General features: G+C 52.6%; 1 long non-coding RNA gene across 2 annotated transcripts in view; it reads right to left on the bottom strand.

Moving 5' to 3' along the window:
- Positions 1-19189, bottom strand: part of LOC135043489 (uncharacterized) — a 34083-nt gene extending 14894 nt beyond the window's left edge. The window contains exons 1-2 of one of the 2 annotated variants that reach the window (XR_010236346.1): positions 19103-19189; positions 13927-13965 (exon numbers count right to left, since the gene is read on the bottom strand). This is a non-coding gene — a long non-coding RNA (uncharacterized LOC135043489). Of the gene's footprint in view, positions 1-13926; positions 13966-14081; positions 14659-19102 lie in introns of those variants that run through there. The other variant, XR_010236345.1, reaches the window with a different exon arrangement.
- Positions 19190-19781: the final 592 nt, after the last annotated feature.

The following is a 19781-nucleotide window of genomic DNA, read 5'->3' as shown; positions in this document are numbered from 1 at the left end:
TGTACAGGAGGTGACACGCAGGGCTCAGGGGACTGTACGGGGGATGGTGACATGCAGAGCACAGCGGATTGTACAGGAGGTGACACGTAGAGCACGGGACTGTACAGGAGGTGACACGTAGAGCACGGGACTGTACAGGAGGTGACACGTAGAGCACGGGACTGTACAGGAGGTGACACGTTGAGCACGGGACTGTACTGGAGGTGACACGTAGAGCACGGGACTGTACAGGAGGTGACACGCAGGGCTCAGGGGACTGTACGGGGGATGGTGACATGCAGAGCACAGCGGACTGTACAGGAGGTGACACGTAGAGCACGGGACTGTACAGGAGGTGACACGTAGAGCACGGGAGTGTACAGGAGGTGACACGTAGAGCACGGGACTGTACAGGAGGTGACACGCAGGGCTCAGGGGACTGTACGGGGGAGATGACATGCTGAGCACAGCGGACTGTACAGGAGGTGACACGTAGAGCACGGGACTGTACAGGAGGTGACACGTAGAGCACGGGACTGTACAGGAGGTGACACGTAGAGCACGGGGCTGTACATGAGGTGACAGTTAGAGCACGGGACTGTACAGGAGGTGACACGCAGGGCTCAGGGGACTGTACGGGGGATGGTGACATGCAGAGCACAGCGGACTGTACAGGAGGTGACACGTAGAGCACGGGACTGTACAGGAGGTGACACGTAGAGCACGGGAATGTACAGGAGGTGAGACGCAGGGCTCAGGGGACTGTACGGGGGAGATGACATGCAGAGCACAGCGGACTGTACAGGAGGTGACACGTAGAGCACAGGACTGTACAGGAGGTGACACGTAGAGCACGGGACTGTACAGGAGGTGACACTCAGGGCTCAGGGGACTGTACGGGGGAGACGACATGCAGAGCACAGCGGACTGTACAGGAGGTGACACGTAGAGCACGGGACTGTACAGGAGGTGACACGTAGAGCACGGGACTGTACAGGAGGTGACATGTAGAGCACGGGACTGTACAGGAGGTGACACGCAGGGCTCAGGGGACTGTAAGGGGGAGATGACATGCTGAGCACAGCGGACTGTACAGGAGGTGACACGTAGAGCACGGGACTGTACAGGAGGTGACACCTAGAGCACGGGACTGTACAGGAGGTGACACGTAGAGCACGGGGCTGTACAGGAGGTGACACGTAGAGCACGGGACTGTACAGGAGGTGACATGCAGGGCTCAGGGGACTGTACGGGGGATGGTGACATGCAGAGCACAGAGGACTGTACAGGAGGTTACACGTAGAGTACGGGACTGTACAGGAGGTGACACGTAGAGCACGGGACTGTACAGGAGGTGACATGCAGGGCTCAGGGGACTGTACGGGGGAGATGACATGCAGAGCACAGCGGACTGTACAGGAGGTGACACGTAGAGCACGGGACTGTACAGGAGGTGACACGTAGAGAACGGGACTGTACAGGAGGTGACACGTAGAGAACGGGACTGTACAGGAGGTGACACGCAGGGCTCAGGGGACTGTACAGGAGGTGACACGTAGAGCACAGCAGACTGTACAGGAGGTGACACGTTGAGCATGGGACTGTACAGGAGGTGACACGTAGAGCATGGGACTGTACAGGAGGTGACACGCAGGGCTCAGGGGACTGTACGGGGGATGGTGACATGCAGAGCACAGCGGACTGTACAGGAGGTGACACGTAGAGCACGGGACTGCACAGGAGGTGACACGTAGAGCACGGGACTGTACAGGAGGTGACACGCAGGGCTCAGGGGACTGTACGGGGGAGATGACATGCAGAGCACAGCGGACTGTACAGGAGGTGACATGTAGAGCACGGGACTGTACAGGAGGTGACACGTAGAGCACGGGGCTGTACAGGAGGTGACACGCAGGGCTCAGGGGACTGTACGGGGGATGGTGACATGCAGAGCACAGCGGATTGTACAGGAGGTGACACGTAGAGCACGGGACTGTACAGGAGGTGACATGTAGAGCACGGGACTGTACAGGAGGTGACACGTAGAGCACGGGACTGCACAGTAGGTGACACGTAGAGCACGGGACTGTACAGGAGGTGACACGCAGGGCTCAGGGGACTGTACGGGGGAGATGACATGCAGAGCACAGCGGACTGTACAGGAGGTGACACGTAGAGCACGGGACTGCACAGGAGGTGACACGTAGAGCACGGGGACTGTACAGGAGGTGACACGCAGGGCTCAGGGGACTGTACGGGGGAGATGACATGCAGAGCACAGCGGACTGTACAGGAGGTGACACGTAGAGCACGGGACTGTACAGGAGGTGACACGTAGAGCACGGGACTGTACAGGAGGTGACACGCAGGGCTCAGGGGACTGTACGGGGGATGGTGACATGCAGAGCACAGCGGACTGTACAGGAGGTGACACGTAGAGCACGGGACTGTACAGGAGGTGACACGCAAGGCTCAGGGGACTGTACGGGGGAGATGACATGCAGAGCACAGCGGACTGTACAGGAGGTGACACGTAGAGCACGGGACTGTACAGGAGGTGACACGTAGAGCACGGGACTGTACAGGAGGTGACACGCAGGGCTCAGGGGACTGTACGGGGGAGATGACATGCAGAGCACAGCGGACTGTACAGGAGGTGACACGTAGAGCACGGGACTGTACAGGAGGTGACACGTAGGGCTCAGGGGACTGTACGAGGGAGATGACATGCAGAGCACAGCGGACTGTACAGGAGGTGACACGTAGAGCACGGGACTGTACAGGAGGTGACACGTAGAACACGGGACTGTACAGGAGGTGACACGCAGGGCTCAGGGGACTGTACGGGGGAGATGACATGCAGAGCACAGCGGACTGTACAGGAGGTGACATGTAGAGCACGGGACTGTACAGGAGGGGTGACATGTAGAGCACGGGACTGTACAGGAGGTGACATGCAGGGCTTAGGGGACTGTACGGGGGATGGTGACATGCAGAGCACAGCGGACTGTACAGGAGGTGACACGTAGAGCACGGGACTGTACAGGAGGTGACACGCAGGGCTCAAGGGACTGTACGGGGATGGTGACGTGCAGAGCGCAGGGGACAGTACCGGATGAAAGCAACACGCAGTGTGCAGGGGATTGTACTGAAGGGGGCAACACGCAGAGCGCAAGGGACTGTACTGAAGGGGTAACACACAGGGTGCAGGGGACGGCAACACGCAGGGGAGTGGACAGGGGTAGGGTGACATTCAGGACGCAGAGGACTGTACGTGTGTGTGTGGGGGGGGTGGCACGTAGGGCACAGTGTCGGGGAAAGCGACGCGCAGGGCACAGGAGATGGGGAAAGCAACACGCAGGGTGCAGGGAACTGTGTAGGGGGGGACGACATGCAGGTAGCAGGGGACTGTATGGGGAGCGACACCTAGGGTGCAAGGAACTGTATGGGGGGAAAACGCAGGGGACTGGTTAGGGGTGGGTGACACGCAGAGGACTATATGGGTGGGGCGGTAACACACAGGGACTGTATGAGGGAGCATAACGCAGGGCGCTCTATGTGGGTGGCGACACGCAGGGGATTGTACAGAGGGCGACACAGGGAGCAGGGGACTAACGGGGGCGTCATGCAGGGGACTGTACGGGGGGGTGACATGCAGGGCGCAGGGGGCAGTACTGGAGAAAAGAGACATGCAGGGCGCAGACGTCAGTACCAGGGGAAAGGGACATGCAGGGCGATGAGGGCGACATGTAGGACACAGGGGACTGTACTGAAGGGGGCGAAACAGAGCACAGGGGACCGTACAGGAGGGGCGACATGAAAGGCACAGAGGACTGTATGGGGGGTGGGGAGGAGACACAGGGGAATGTACATGGGGCAGCATGCCCAGCATATGGGACTGTATGGGGGTGGCGACGTAACACACAGGGGACTGTATGGGGGGGGAAGACATGCAGGGAACTGTACAGGACAACACGCAGGGCATAGGGGACTGTATGGGGAGGCGACACAGGGTACTGTATGGGTGGGGGCGACACGCAGGGGACTACCAGGGTGAGCGACATGCAGGAGACTGTTTGGGGGAGCCATACACATGGGGGAGGGGGGTGACTTGTAACAATCTGGGCAGCACGCACCTGATGAGAAGGAGCAGGCATGGAGGAGTACACCGATGGTCATCCCTGTTTAGAGTGCTGGGTACACAGACAGAGATGGAAGGCAGTCAAAGGGGGAGGGCTGTCAATGAACATATCCGGGCGGCTGCAGGAAGGATCAGTGGGGGCGCCAGTGTAATATGAATTTTATGCTGTTACTATATGAAATGTTATGTGAATATATATTTATATTTATTCATGTATTGGTATGTAATGTATGTATAATATTTAATAGATGTGTATATGAAAGGATTTAGAGGGGATAATTAATTATAATTGATTTATTAAATAACATAATTAATACAACATAGGAAAAACAGAGGTCATCCAATATAAATTATTGGTTCAGCAGCTGTGGTGTGCTATTTTAGATGAGAGCCAGACATTGTGAGCCGGCAATAATCTGCAGAGCAGTGAATGGTAGCATAGGGGTCTCTAATTTTGTCCATGCGCTGCGGGAGTAACAACCTGCAGGGCGGGAAAAGCAGGTCCACGAGCGAAAGGCAAAGCTGACCGCGAGCTTAGGGGAAAGAAAGGTAGATTGGCGGCGGAAGGGGGGATAGCGCGCGGCTCCGGCGGGAAGCGGGCGGCACGAGCCGGAGGTCTGGGGAGAATAAATAGAGCTCCCCGCCGGCAGACAGTAGAATGCTGTTCCCCCGGGTGGAGTGTGTACACTGTGTCCAGAGCACTGCTGAAGAGCTGCAGTGGCGCTGCTAGGATAAGTGTATCACACCGGCACCGGGCAAACCTGACTGAGGGGGCTGACAGAGGCCGCTGGTGGCAGAAGCGAAAGCCGGAGACGCAGTGCCGCAGTCCGCGCTGAAGTCCGGGGCGGTGAGAGGCGGTGCAGGGGAGGCTCCGTTCCAGCCAACCATGATGACGCTGGGGGCGGCAGACGTTGGGGGCCGAACAACTGCTCCCTAGCAACGGAGGGACGCCAAAGCCGGGTCGCCTTCAGCAAACTTAAGAAGGCAAAAGCGCCACCCATAACAGCGTGCATCAGCCTCATCACCCAAGCCTGTCAGCAAGCCAAAGGGAGGAATCGGGGGAGTGTTCACCTGCGATCAGCGTTCTGAGGAGCGTAAGTGCATATTTAACTTACTGCATTACTATCACACTGAGGGGCAAAGCACTTACAATAGACTTCTCAGCCTACCACATAGAATCCCTTTATGAGGAAGATATTACACTGCAGGAGCTTAAATCATATACAGCTGCAGTATAAAATACTAGAGATAGGAGTGCCTACATTGTCGTGTAAATAGAAGAAGCAGTAGCTGAGGGGCATTGACTATAAATCCTGTCTCCTCATAAATCGAGCCTGGTGACACATTAACAGAGAAACTGCCCTGGAAGAATTAATTTAGCTCAGCTGAATAGAGATTAGAGATGTGCACCGGAAATTTTTCGGGTTTTGTGTTTTGGTTTTGGGTTCGGTTCCGCGGCCGTGTTTTGGGTTCGAACGCGTTTTGGCAAAACCTCACCGAATTTTTTTTGTCGGATTCGGGTGTGTTTTGGATTCGGGTGTTTTTTTCAAAAAACCCTAAAAAACAGCTTAAATCATAGAATTTGGGGGTCATTTTGATCCCAAAGTATTATTAACCTCAATAACCATAATTTCCACTCATTTTCAGTCTATTCTGAACACCTCACACCTCACAATATTATTTTTAGTCCTAAAATTTGCACCGAGGTCGCTGGATGACTAAGCTCAGCGACCCAAGTGGCCGACACAAACACCTGGCCCATCTAGGAGTGGCACTGCAGTGTCACGCAGGATGGCCCTTCCAAAAAACACTCCCCAAACAGCACATGACGCAAAGAAAAAAAGAGGCGCAATGAGGTAGCTGTGTGACTAAGCTCAGCGACCCAAGTGGCCGACACAAACACCTGGCCCATCTAGGAGTGGCACTGCAGTGTCAGGCAGGATGGCCCTTCCAAAAAATACTCCCCAAACAGCACATGACGTAAAGAAGAAAAAAAAGAGGCGCAATGAGGTAGCTGTGTGAGTAAGCTAAGCGACCCTAGTGGCCGACACAAACACCTGGCCCATCTAGGAGTGGCACTGCAGTGTCACGCAGGATGGCCCCTCCAAAAAACACTCCCCAAACAGCACATGACGCAAAGAAAAAAAGAGGCGCAATGAGGTAGCTGTGTGACTAAGCTCAGCGACCCAAGTGGCCGACACAAACACCTGGCCCATCTAGGAGTGGCACTGCAGTGTCAGGCAGGATGGCCCTTCCAAAAAATACTCCCCAAACAGCACATGACGCAAAGAAGAAAAAAAAGAGGCGCAATGAGGTAGCTGTGTGAGTAAGCTAAGCGACCCTAGTGGCCGACACAAACACCTGGCCCATCTTGGAGTAGCACTGCAGTGTCACGCAGGCTGGCCCTTCCAAAAAACACTCCCCAAACAGCACATGACGCAAAGAAAAATGAAAGAAAAAAGAGGTGCAAGATGGAATTGTCCTTGGGCCCTCCCACCCACCCTTATGTTGTATAAACAGGACATGCACACTTTAACCAACCCATCATTTCAGTGACAGGGTCTGCCACACGACTGTGACTGAAATGACGGGTTGGTTTGGACCCCCACCAAAAAAGAAGCAATTAATCTCTCCTTGCACAAACTGGCTCTACAGAGGCAAGATGTCCACCTCATCATCATCCTCCGATTCATCACCGTGTACATCCCCCTCCTCACAGATTATCAATTCGTCCCCACTGGAATCCACCATCACAGCTCCCTGTATACTTTGTGGAGGCAATTGCTGCTGGTGAATGTCTCCATGGAGGAATTGATTATAATTCATTTTAATGAACATCATCTTCTCCACATTTTCTGGAAGTAACCTCGTACGCCGATTGCTGACAAGGTGAGCGGCGGCACTAAACACTCTTTCGGAGTACACACTTGTGGGAGGGCAACTTAGGTAGAATAAAGCCAGTTTGTGCAAGGGCCTCCAAATTGCCTCTTTTTCCTGCCAGTATACGTACGGACTGTCTGACGTGCCTACTTGGATGCGGTCACTCATATAATCCTCCAACATTCTTTCAATGGTGAGAGTATCATATGCAGTGACAGTAGACGACATGTCCGTAATCGTTGTCAGGTCCTTCAGTCCGGACCAGATGTCAGCATCAGCAGTCGCTCCAGACTGCCCTGCATCCCCGCCAGCGGGTGGGCTCGGAATTCTGAGCCTTTTCCTCGCACCCCCAGTTGCGGGAGAATGTGAAGGAGGAGATGTTGACAGGTCGCGTTCCGCTTGACTTGACAATTTTCTCACCAGCAGTTCTTTGAACCCCTGCAGACTTTTGTCTGCCGGAAAGAGAGATCCAAGGTAGGTTTTAAATCTAGGATCGAGCACGGTGGCCAAAATGTAGTGCTCTGATTTCAACAGATTGACCACCCGTGAATCCTTGTTAAGCGAATTAAGGGCTCCATCCACAAGTCCCACATGCCTAGCGGAATCGCTCAGTGTTAGCTCCTCCTTCAATGTCTCCAGCTTCTTCTGCAAAAGCCTGATGAGGGGAATGACCTGACTCAGGCTGGCAGTGTCTGAACTGACTTCACGTGTGGCAAGTTCAAAAGGTTGCAGAACCTTGCACAACGTTGAAATCATTCTCCACTGCGCTTGAGACAGGTGCATTCCACCTCCTATATCGTGGTCAGTTGTATAGGCTTGAATGGCCTTTTGCTGCTCCTCCAACCTCTGAAGCATATAGAGGGTTGAATTCCACCTCGTTACCACTTCTTGCTTCAGATGATGGCAGGGCAGGTTCAGGCATTTTTGGTGTTGCTCCAGTCTTCTGTACGTGGTGCCTGTACGCCGAAAGTGTCCCGCAATTCTTCTGGCCACCGACAGCATCTCTTGCACGCCCCTGTCGTTTTTTAAAAAATTCTGCACCACCAAATTCAAGGTATGTGCAAAACATGGGACATGCTGGAATTTGCCCATATTTAATGCACACACAATATTGCTGGCGTTGTCCGATGCCACAAATCCACAGGAGAGTCCAATTGGGGTAAGCCATTCTGAGATGATCTTCCTCAGTTGCAGTAAGAGGTTTTTAGCTGTGTGCGTATTCTGGAAAGCGGTGATACAAAGCGTAGCCTGCCTAGGAAAGAGTTGGCGTTTGCGAGATGCTGCTACTGGTGCCGCCGCTGCTGTTCTTGCGGCGGGAGTCAATACATCTACCCAGTGGGCTGTCACAGTCATATAGTCCTGAGTCTGCCCTGCTCCACTTGTCCACATGTCCGTGGTTAAGTGGACATTGGGTACAACTGCATTTTTTAGGACACTGGTGAGTCTTTTTCTGAGGTCTGTGTACATTTTCGGTATCGCCTGCCTAGAGAAATGGAACCTAGATGGTATTTGGTACCGGGGACACAGTACCTCAATCAAGTCTATAGTTGGCTCTGCAGTAATGATGGATACCGGAACCACGTTTCCCACCGCCCAGGATGCCAAGGCCTCAGTTATCCGCTTTGCAGCAGGATGACTGCTGTGATATTTCATCTTCCTCGCAAAGGACTGTTGCACAGTCAATTGCTTGGTGGAAGTAGTAAAAGTCGTCTTACGACTTCCCCTCTGGGATGATCATCGACTCCCAGCAGCAACAACAGCAGCGCCAGCAGCAGTAGGCGTTACACGCAAGGATGCATCGGAGGAATCCCAGGCAGGAGAGGACTCGTCAGAATTGCCAGTGACATGGCCTGCAGGACTATTGGCATTCCTGGGGAAGGAGGAAATTGACACTGAGGGAGTTGGTGGGGTGGTTTGCGTGAGCTTGGTTACAAGAGGAAGGGATTTACTGGTCAGTGGACTGTTTCCGCTGTCGCCCAAAGTTTTTGAACTTGTCACTGACTTATGATGAATGCGCTGCAGGTGACGTATAAGGGAGGATGTTCCGAGGTGGTTAACGTCCTTACCCCTACTTATTACAGCTTGACAAAGGCAACACACGGCTTGACAAATGTTGTCCGCATTTCTGTTGAAATACTTCCACACCGAAGAGCTGATTTTTTTGGTATTTTCACCAGGCATGTCAATGGCCATATTCCTCCCACGGACAACAGGTGTCTCCCCGGGTGCCTGACTTAAACAAACCACCTCACCATCAGAATCCTCCTGGTCAATTTCCTCCCCAGCGCCAGCAACACCCATATCCTCCTCATCCTGGTGTACTTCAACACTGACATCTTCAATCTGACTATCAGGAACTGGACTGCGGGTGCTCCTTCCAGCACTTGCAGGGGGCGTGCAAATGGTGGAAGGCGCATGCTCTTCACGTCCAGTGTTGGGAAGGTCAGGCATCGCAACCGACACAATTGGACTCTCCTTGTGGATTTGTGATTTCGAAGACCGCACAGTTCTTTGCTGTGCTTTTGCCAGCTTAAGTCTTTTCATTTTTCTAGCGAGAGGCTGAGTGCTTCCATCCTCATGTGAAGCTGAACCACTAGCCATGAACATAGGCCAGGGCCTCAGCCGTTCCTTGCCACTCCTTGTGGTAAATGGCATATTGGCAAGTTTACGCTTCTCCTCCGACGATTTTATTTTAGATTTTTGAGTCCTTTTTTTACTGATATTTGGTGTTTTGGATTTTACATGCTCTGTACTATGACATTGGGCATCGGTCTTGGCAGACGACGTTGATGGCATTTCATCGTCTCGGCCATGACTAGTGGCAGCAGCTTCAGCACGAGGTGGAAGTCGATCTTGATCTTTCCCTATTTTTGGAACCTCAACATTTTTGTTCTCCAAATTTTAATAGGCACAACTAAAAGGCACCTCAGGTAAACAATGGAGATGGATGGATACTAGTATACTTATGGATGACGAGTGACTGCCGACACAGAGGTAGCTACAGCCGTGGACTACCGTACTGCGTCTGCTAGCATAGACTGGATGATAATGATATAAAAAATATATAAATATCACTACTGCAGGACAGGTATATATTATATAATGACGGACCTGCTGGACACTGTCAGCAGACTCCTAAACTACTAGTATGAAGAAGATAGAAAAAAAAAACCCACCACAGGTAGGTATACAATTATGGACGAGCGACTGCCGACACAGAGGTAGCTACAGCCGTGGACTACCGTACTGCGTCTGCTAGTATAGACTGGATGATAATGATATAAAATATATATATATATATATCACTACTGCAGGACAGGTATATATTATATAATGACGGACCTGCTGGACACTGTCAGCAGACTCCTAAACTACTAGTATGAAGAAGATAGAAAAAAAACCCCACAACAGGTAGGTATACAATTATGGACGAGCACTGCCGACACAGAGGTAGCTACAGCCGTGGACTACCGTACTGCGTCTGCTAGTATAGACTGGATGATAATGATATAAAAAATATATATATATCACTACTGCAGGACAGGTATATATTATATAATGACGGACCTGCTGGACACTGTCAGCAGACTCCTAAACTACTAGTATGAAGAAGATAGGGAAAAAAAAACCCACCACAGGTAGGTATACAATTATGGATGAGCGACTGCCGACACAGAGGTAGCTACAGCCGTGGACTACCGTACTGCGTCTGCTAGTATAGACTGGATGATGATATAAAATATATATATATATATATCACTACTGCAGGACAGGTATATATAATATAATGACGGACCTGCTGGACACTGTCAGCAGACTCCTAAACTACTAGTATGAAGAAGATAGAAAAAAAAACCCACCACAGGTAGGTATACAATTATGGACGAGCACTGCCGACACAGAGGTAGCTACAGCCGTGGACTACCGTACTGCGTCTGCTAGTATAGACTGGATGATAATGATATAAAAAATATATATATATCACTACTGCAGGACAGGTATATATTATATAATGACGGACCTGCTGGACACTGTCAGCAGACTCCTAAACTACTAGTATGAAGAAGACAGAAAAAAAACCCCCACCACAGGTAGGTATACAATTATGGACGAGCACTGCCGACACAGAGGTAGCTACAGCCGTGGACTACCGTACTGCGGCTGCTAGTATAGACTGGATGATAATGATATAAAAAATATATATATCACTACTGCAGGTATATATTATAATATAATGAATGACGGACCTGCTGGACACTGTCTGTCAGCAGAATGCGTTTATAGAATAAAAAAAAAAACACCACACGAGTGTTTAACTTTTTCAGGCAGACAATATACTGGTGGTCACTGGTCAGTCACACTGGCAGCAAAAGTATGCACTGTTATGTACTCCTGCTATAACTGCTCCCCAGTCTCCCCCACAATTCAGCTGTGTGAGCAGTGAGCACTCAGCACAGTCAGATATACATAGATGATATTATCATGCAGCACACTGAGGCTGAGCACAGATATGGTATGTGACTGTGTATCGTTTTTTTTCAGGCAGAGAACGGATTATATTAAATAATAAAGTGGTCAGTCACTAGTAACTAACTATCAGCAAAACTCTGCACTCTGAGTACTCCTAATGCTCCCCAAAATTACTAAAATTAAATTACTAGTAAATCAAGTGTCTCACTCTCTATCTAAACGGAGAGGACGCCAGCCACGTCCTCTCCCTATCAATCTCAATGCACGTGTGAAAATGGCGGCGACGCGCGGCTCCTTATATAGAATCCGAGTCTCGCGATAGAATACGAGCCTCGCGAGAATCCGGCAGCGGGATGATGACGTTCGGGCGCGCTCGGGTTAACCGAGCAAGGCGGGAAGATCCGAGTCTGCCTCGGACCCGTGTAAAAAGGCTGAAGTTCGGGGGGGTTCGGATTACGAGGAACCGAACCCGCTCATCTCTAATAGAGATAGACTTTTTTTTTGGGATGTCATCACTTACTCAGCAGGACAGCTCCACTCTATTGCTTATATATGTATATACATATCAACCCCTAAGGAAAAAGACTGAGATTTAGGTGAAGACCTCAGGGGTAAATAAAAAAAACCCCGCAAGTGTACTGTAATAGGAAGCAGCTCAAATTAATTTAAAGGTCTGCAGTATAGAGTGGCAAAAGTAAATATGGAGCCATAATGCACCGGTCTTGGATCTTCATTTAAGGTACAACCTTAATAAACTTAAAGGTGGGCCTCTCAAATATATTATATTACCCTTTACCTTTTTAAGTACAGTGGAAAAGACTAATATATCTGAACCAAGAGATAAATGCATTGCTTACTACATTTGCATAAAGTTACAGAAAGGGAAATTAGCAGTAAGAAAAAGAGCAGCCAGGACTTATGTAGTTACAAGGCATCCGCTTACAGTGTGGCAAATAATTGAAACATCACAGTAGCAGCCATCGATATGGATACAGTTACTAAATGCTAGTTGTTAGACTACATAGTGGGGGTCATTCCGAGTTGTTCGCTCGGTAAAAATCTTCGCATCGCAGCGATTTTCCGCTTAATGCGCATGCGCAATGTCCGCACTGCGACTGCGCCAAGTAAATTTGCTATGCAGTTAGTAATTTTACTCACGGTTTTTTCATCGTTCTGGCGATCGTAATGTGATTGACAGGAAATGGGTGTTACTGGGCGGAAACTGGCCGTTTTATGGGCGTGTGGGAAAAAACGCTACCGTTTCCGGAAAAAACGCAGGAGTGGCTGGAGAAACGGAGGAGTGTCTGGCCGAACGCTGGGTGTGTTTGTGACGTCAAACCAGGAACGACAAGCAGTGAACTGATCGCACAGGCAGAGTAAGTCTGGAGCTACTCAGAAACTGCTACGAGGTGTGTAATCGCAATATTGCGAATACATCGTTCGCAATTTTAAGATGCTAAGATTCACTCCCAGTAGGCGGCGGCTTAGCATGAGCAAATCTGCTAAAATCCGCTTGCGAGCGAACAACTCGGAATGACCCCCAGTATTACAGGGAGAGGAAATACAGGCCCTCATTCCGAGTCGTTCGCTCGGTAATTTTATTCGCATCGCAGCGTTTTTCTGCTTAGTACGCATGCGCAATGTTCGCACTGCGACTGCGCCAAGTAATTTTGCTCTGAAGATAGTATTTTTACTCATGGCTTTTTCTTCGCTCCGGCGATCGTAGTGTGATTGACAGGAAATGGGTGTTACTGGGCGGAAACACGGCGTTTTAAGGGCGTGTGGATAAAACCGCTACCGTTTCTGGGAGAAACGCGGGAGTGGCTGGAGAAACGGAGGAGTGTCTGGGCGAACGCTGGGTGTGTTTGTGACGTCAAACCAGGAGCGACAAGCACTGAACTGATCGCAGATGCCGAGTAAGTCTGAAGCTACTCTGAAACTGCTAAGTAGTGTGTAATCGCAATATTGCGAATACATCGTTCGCAATTTTAAGAAGCTAAGATTCACTCCCAGTAGGCGGCGGCTTAGCGTGTGTAACTCTGCTAAAATCGCCTTGCGAGCGATCAACTCGGAATGAGGGCCACAATTGTAGCAGAGTGCCGGATATTTCATGCTGGTTGTTTCATAGACATTACCTGCTATCTTTAATGAGGAGACTCTAGCATAATTAAGGAGGAGGACATTATGCTACTTATACCACTCATCCTATGACTAAGTTTCAGTGTGGTTTGGGATGTTATACAAGGTATTCAATAGTGTACACTAATTTAAGGGCCCAGACATTGCGCTTTGTTTTGAGTACCCGGGTCACTCTTGCACTAATATTACGGTCAATTTTTTTTGTATATTGCATGCAAAACAACTTGTATAGGCTCTAGAGGGAGGAATATTGGGGCAGGATTGAAATGTAATTTTACTTCACTATGTTGGTAATAAATGCATGTACTTATACTTACCATGTATGTTGACTTGATGTGAAATTTCATCCGGAGATCCTGAAATGAGAACAGAAGAACAGGTATAACATTATACTGAAATGAATGTATACATATATATATACTCAGGATACAGATAAATTTGTAGTTACTATTCATTATATAGAGAGGCTTACCCAGGCAAGCCCAAATAAAATAGCTTGGGTGGAGGCACCGATATTGAATAACCATTCCCTATCAAAGTAAACAAGAACCTCATATAAAAGTGTTAAGGGAGGGTTACACCCAGGCCCGGCGCTACCCGCTCAGCGAAGGGATGCAGTGCAGGGAGGCGCTGGGACAGAGAGGTGCTTTCCCTGCTCTGAATCCCTTCACTGCTGCGCCGTCCTGTGACTCCTGTCCCCCCTGCTGCTGCTGTGTCTGTCACTGTATGACAGTCACTGGCAGCAGCGTCTGCAGAATCAAAAACCTCCTGCCTCCCCTCCCCGTGTGACAGCGGCTGAGTACGGGACAGACGGGGGCGGAGCTTAATGGGCCGAAAGGGGGCGGGGCTAAACGGGACAGAAGGGGCGGAGCTACACTGACCAGGCTGCAGTACAGAGGGAGACTGGCTTAGGTAAGTGGTGTGTGTGGGTGGGTGTGTGTATGTGTGTGTGCATATGGTGGGTGGGTGTGTATGTGTGTGTATATATGTGTGAATTGTGTGTGTGAGGTATGTCTGCGTACGCGCACTTTATGGACGCTAGTACTGGGGGGGACATTACGTATAATGACGCTACTACTGGGGGAGGCCATTACATGCAAGGACGCTACTACTACTGGGGGGGCATTACGTATAAGGACACTACTACTACAGGGGGGCATTACGTGAAACTACGCTACTACTGGGGTGGCCATTATTTATAAGGACGATACTACTACTAGGGGGGAATTACGTATAAGGATGTTACTACTACTGTGGGTGCACTACGTATAAGGATGCTACTACTACAGGGGGGGCTTTACGCGTAACAGCGCTACTACTACTGGGAGGGTGCATTACATATAAGGACGCTACTACAGGGGGGGCATTACTTATAAGGACGCTACTAGTACTACGGGGGAATTACATATAGGGAGGCTTCTACTGGGGGTGCATTATGTAAAAGGACGCTACTACTACTGTGGGGCATTACATATATGGACGATACTACTATTATGGGGAATTACGTATAAGGACGCTACTACTGCTGGGGGGGGGCATTACGTATAAGAACGCTACTACTACTTGGGGGCATTATATATAAGGACGCTACTATTACTCGGGGGGCATTACGTATAACAATGCTACCACTACTAGAGGGGCATTACGTATAAGGATGCTACTACTGGGGGGGCATTATGCATAAGGACGCTACTACTACAGGGGGGGGCATTACATGTAAAGATGCTACTACTGGGGGGGCCATTACGTATAAGGACGCTACTAGTACTGTGGGGGGGGCATTACGTATAAGGACGCTACTACTACTAGGGGGGAATTACGTACAAGGACGCTTCTACTACTGGGGGTGCACTACGTATAAGGACGCTTCTACTACTGGGGGGGGCATTACGTATATAAGGACGCATCTACTACTGGGGGTGCACTACGTATAAGGATGCTACTACTACTCTGTGTGCATTATGTATAAGGATGCTACTACTACTGGGGGGGCACTACGTATAAGGATGCTACTACTACTGGGGGGCATTATGTATAAGGATGCTACTACTACTGTGAGTGCATTATGTATAAGGATGCTACTACTACTGGGGTGCATTACATATAAGGACGCTACTACTACGGGTGGGGCATTACGTATAAGATTAATAAGATTGTGCTACATTGTGGCGTAATTTTAAATGGGGGTACTATTGTGTGGCCATGCCCCTTAGTTGTGAGACCACACCCCTTTTCCCGGCGCACGCCAACGGAATATGGGAGGGCGCAATTTTATAGTTTGCAGGGGGGCGCCGAACACCCTAGCACCGGCCCTGGTTACACCAGGCACACAGCATAGGGGGATGAAGCGGGGGCGCCGGGCACACAGCACGGGAGGAGCGGGGAAGCCGGGCACAAAACAAAGGGGTGGAGTTGAGAACACAGCACAGGGGAGTGGAGGGGTAGGGGGAGCCAGGCACACGGAACGGAGAGTGGAGCCAGGCACACAGAAGGGGGGGGGGCACACACAGAAGGGGGTGGGGGGCCGGGCACACACCACGGAATGAGGAGCCGGGCACACAGAAGGGGGGGGGGGAGCCGGGCACACAGCACGGGGGAGGCGCGGGGGTAGGGGGAGATGGGCACACGGAACGGAGGGTGGAGCGAGGGTCACCATATTCCCTAATGGTCACCATATTCCCTAATGGGCCACACATACACTAGGGCCTAATGCCCTCAATTACAGGCACAGGCCTAATATTGGCCCCGGGCCTAGTGCCCGCCTACTGCGCCCACAGGCCTGACACTTGGCAACGGGCCTGGTGCCCGCCTATCATGGGGCCTGCTGGGTGACCTGGGCTAAATGCCCAGGGTCACTATATTCCCTAATGGGCCACACATACACTAGGGCCTAATGCCCTCTATTACAGGCACAGGCCTAATATTGGCCCCGGGCCTAGTGCCCGCCTACTGCGCCCACAGGCCCAACACTTGGCCACGGGCCTGGTGCCCGCCTATCATGGGGCCTGCTGGGTGACCTGAGCCTAATGCCCAGGGTCACCTTATTCCCTAATTTGCCACTTACACTAGGGCCTAATGCCCTCTATTATAGGCACAGGCCTAATGCCTGATATTGGACCCCCGGGTCTAGAGCCCGCCTACTGCGCCCACAGGCCAGAGGCCTGACACTTGGCCATGGGCCTGGTGCCCGCCTATCATGGGGCCTGCTGGGCATAGGCGTGCGCAGACAGGGTCACCTTATTCCCTAATTTGCCACTTACACACTAGGGCCTAATGCCCTCTATTATAGGCACAGGCCTAATGCCTGAAATTGGCCCCGGGCCTAGTGCCCGCCTAGCGTGCCCACAGGCCTGAGGCCTGACTGATCCCCCATGGTTCTAATGCCCGTACCCTGATGGTCTAGGGAGGAGGGGGGCGGTGGCGGGCCCTGAACCTCCTCCTGGCTCCCGCACCACTTCAGCCGCTTCCGTAGTGACAGGGGCTGCCCGGCAGCAGTGATAGACTGCTGCAGCTGCCCCTGAACCTCCTCCCGGCTCCCGCACCACTTCAGCCGCTTCCATAGTGACAGGGGCTGCCCGGCAGCAGTGATAGACTGCCGCAGCTGCCCCTGAACCTCCTCCCGGCTCCCAAACCACTTCAGCCGCTTCCATAGTGACAGGGGCTGCCCGGCAGCAGTGATAGACTGCCGCAGCTGCCCCTGAACCTCCTCCCGGCTCCCGCACCACTTCAGCCGCTTCCATAGTGACAGGGGCAGCCCGGCAGCAGTGATAGACTGCTGCAGCTGCCCCTGAACCTCCTCCCGGCTCCCGCACCACTTCAGCCGCTTCCGTAGTGACAGGGGCAGCCCGGCAGCAGTGATAGACTGCCGCAGCTGCCCCTGAACCTCCTCCCGGCTCCCGCACCACTTCAGCCGCTTCCGTAGTGACAGGGGCAGCCCGGCAGCAGTGATAGACTGCTGCAGCTGCCCCTGAACCTCCTCCCGGCTCCCGCACCACTTCAGCCGCTTCCGTAGTGACAGGGGCTGCCCGGCAGCAGTGATAGACTGCCGCAGCTGCCCCTGAACCTCCTCCCGGCTCCCGCACCACTTCAGCCGCTTCCATAGTGACAGGGGCAGCCCGGCAGCAGTGATAGACTGCTGCAGCTGCCCCTGAACCTCCTCCCGGCTCCCGCACCACTTCAGCCGCTTCCGTAGTGACAGGGGCAGCCCGGCAGCAGTGATAGACTGCCGCAGCTGCCCCTGAACCTCCTCCCGGCTCCCGCACCACTTCAGCCGCTTCCGTAGTGACAGGGGCAGCCCGGCAGCAGTGATAGACTGCCGCAGCTGCCCCTGAACCTCCTCCCGGCTCCCGCACCACTTCAGCCGCTTCCGTAGTGACACGGGCAGCCGGCAGCAGTGATAGACTGGCGCAGCTGCCCCTGAACTTCCTCCCGGCTCCCGCACCACTTCAGCCGCTTCCGTAGTGACAGGGGCAGCCCAGCAGCAGTGATAGACTGCTGCAGCTGCCCCTGAACCTCCTCCCGGCTCCCGCACCACTTCAGCCGCTTCCGTAGTGACAGGGGCAGCCCGGCAGCAGTGATAGACTGCCGCAGCTGCCCCTGAACCTCCTCCCGGCTCCCGCACCACTTCAGCCGCTTCCGTAGTGACAGGGGCAGCCCGGCAGCAGTGATAGACTGCCGCAGCTGCCCCTGAACCTCCTCCCGGCTCCCGCACCACTTCAGCCGCTTCCGTAGTGACAGGGGCAGCCCGGCAGCAGTGACAGACTGCCACAGCTGCCCCTGAACCTCCTCCGGCTCCCGCACCACTTCAGCCGCTTCCGTAGTGACAGGGGCAGCCCGGCAGCAGTGATAGACTGCCGCAGCTGCCCCTGAACCCCCTCCCGGCTCCCGAACCACTTCAGCCGCTTCCATAGTGACAGGGGCTGCCCGGCAGCAGTGATAGACTGCCGCAGCTGCCCCTGAACCTCCTCCCGGCTCCCAAACCACTTCAGCCGCTTCCGTAGTGACAGGGGCAGCCCGGCAGCAGTGATAGACTGCCGCAGCTGCCCCTGAACCTCCTCCCGGTTCCCGCACCACTTCAGCCGCTTCCGTAGTGACAGGGGCTGCCCGGCAGCAGTGATAGACTGGCGCAGCTGCCCCTGAACCTCCTCCCGGCTCCCGCGCCACTTCAGCCGCTTCCGTAGTGACAGGGGCAGCCCGGCAGCAGTGATAGACTGGCGCAGCTGCCCCTGAACCTCCTCCCGGCTCCCGCACCACTTCAGCCGCTTCCGTAGTGACAGGGGCAGCCCGGCAGCAGTGATAGACTGCCGCAGCTGCCCCTGAACCTCCTCCCGCTCTGCCGCCCTCTAATTCACAAGACCATTCCCCCTAAGCGAGAGAGGTCGGCCATCTTTGGACACCAATATGAAGCCTATCTAAGTACACCCCCTGCTGGCGGCCACTGCACAGCCGCAACAAATTGAAAGCCCTATCATTAAAATGGGGCATATTTCATACCTCCCAACTTTTGGCTTGTCGATAGCGGGACTCTTGCGCGGCGAAGCCGTGCGCCGATCCAAAAAGGGTGTGTGGCCTTGATCGTGATAGGCGTGGCCTTGCTCGAGTGGGCGTGGCCTCACCAAACGGTCCGTTTTTTTTCTCTCCTTTTGGGGGCGTGCCCAGCGCTCTCCCAGCAGCTGGACAGCCCCTGCTCCCCTCCTAGCTCTGAATACATGCCGTGCGCGTAGCATGTATTCCGTGATCACCGGCTGCTTTGCAGAGCAGAGCAGCGGGTGATCAAAGCCTCCCCTAACTGCCCCCCCACTCGCGGGACACTGCTGCCCGCGGGTGGGACAGCGGGACAGGGTCCGAATAGCGGGACTGTCCCGCTGAAAGCGGGACAGTTGGGAGGTATGCATATTTTACTAAATAAAAAAAAACTATAACTTTCTGAAAAACCTTAACCCCAAAAGGCACTACACTGGGACAAGATCTATCTAATAAAACAAACCCCAAGTCTTAATTTGTCCTCTATCCTGAGTTATGCCTTTCCCAAAAAAATTCTCATTCACTATATGGGAAAACGGTGTCAAAAAACCAACCAGGAAGTCACAGAAAAAAACTGACAGTTGAAACGTTAGGTTACTCCCAATTCCTCATTTTTTATTATTTTGCCCTGCAGCACCGGGTGAGGATT

This window comes from Pseudophryne corroboree, unplaced genomic scaffold, assembly GCF_028390025.1.
Source record: "Pseudophryne corroboree isolate aPseCor3 unplaced genomic scaffold, aPseCor3.hap2 scaffold_862, whole genome shotgun sequence".
Classification (NCBI taxonomy): Eukaryota; Metazoa; Chordata; class Amphibia; order Anura; family Myobatrachidae; genus Pseudophryne; species Pseudophryne corroboree.
This window is presented reverse-complemented; position numbering and strand designations above follow the sequence as displayed.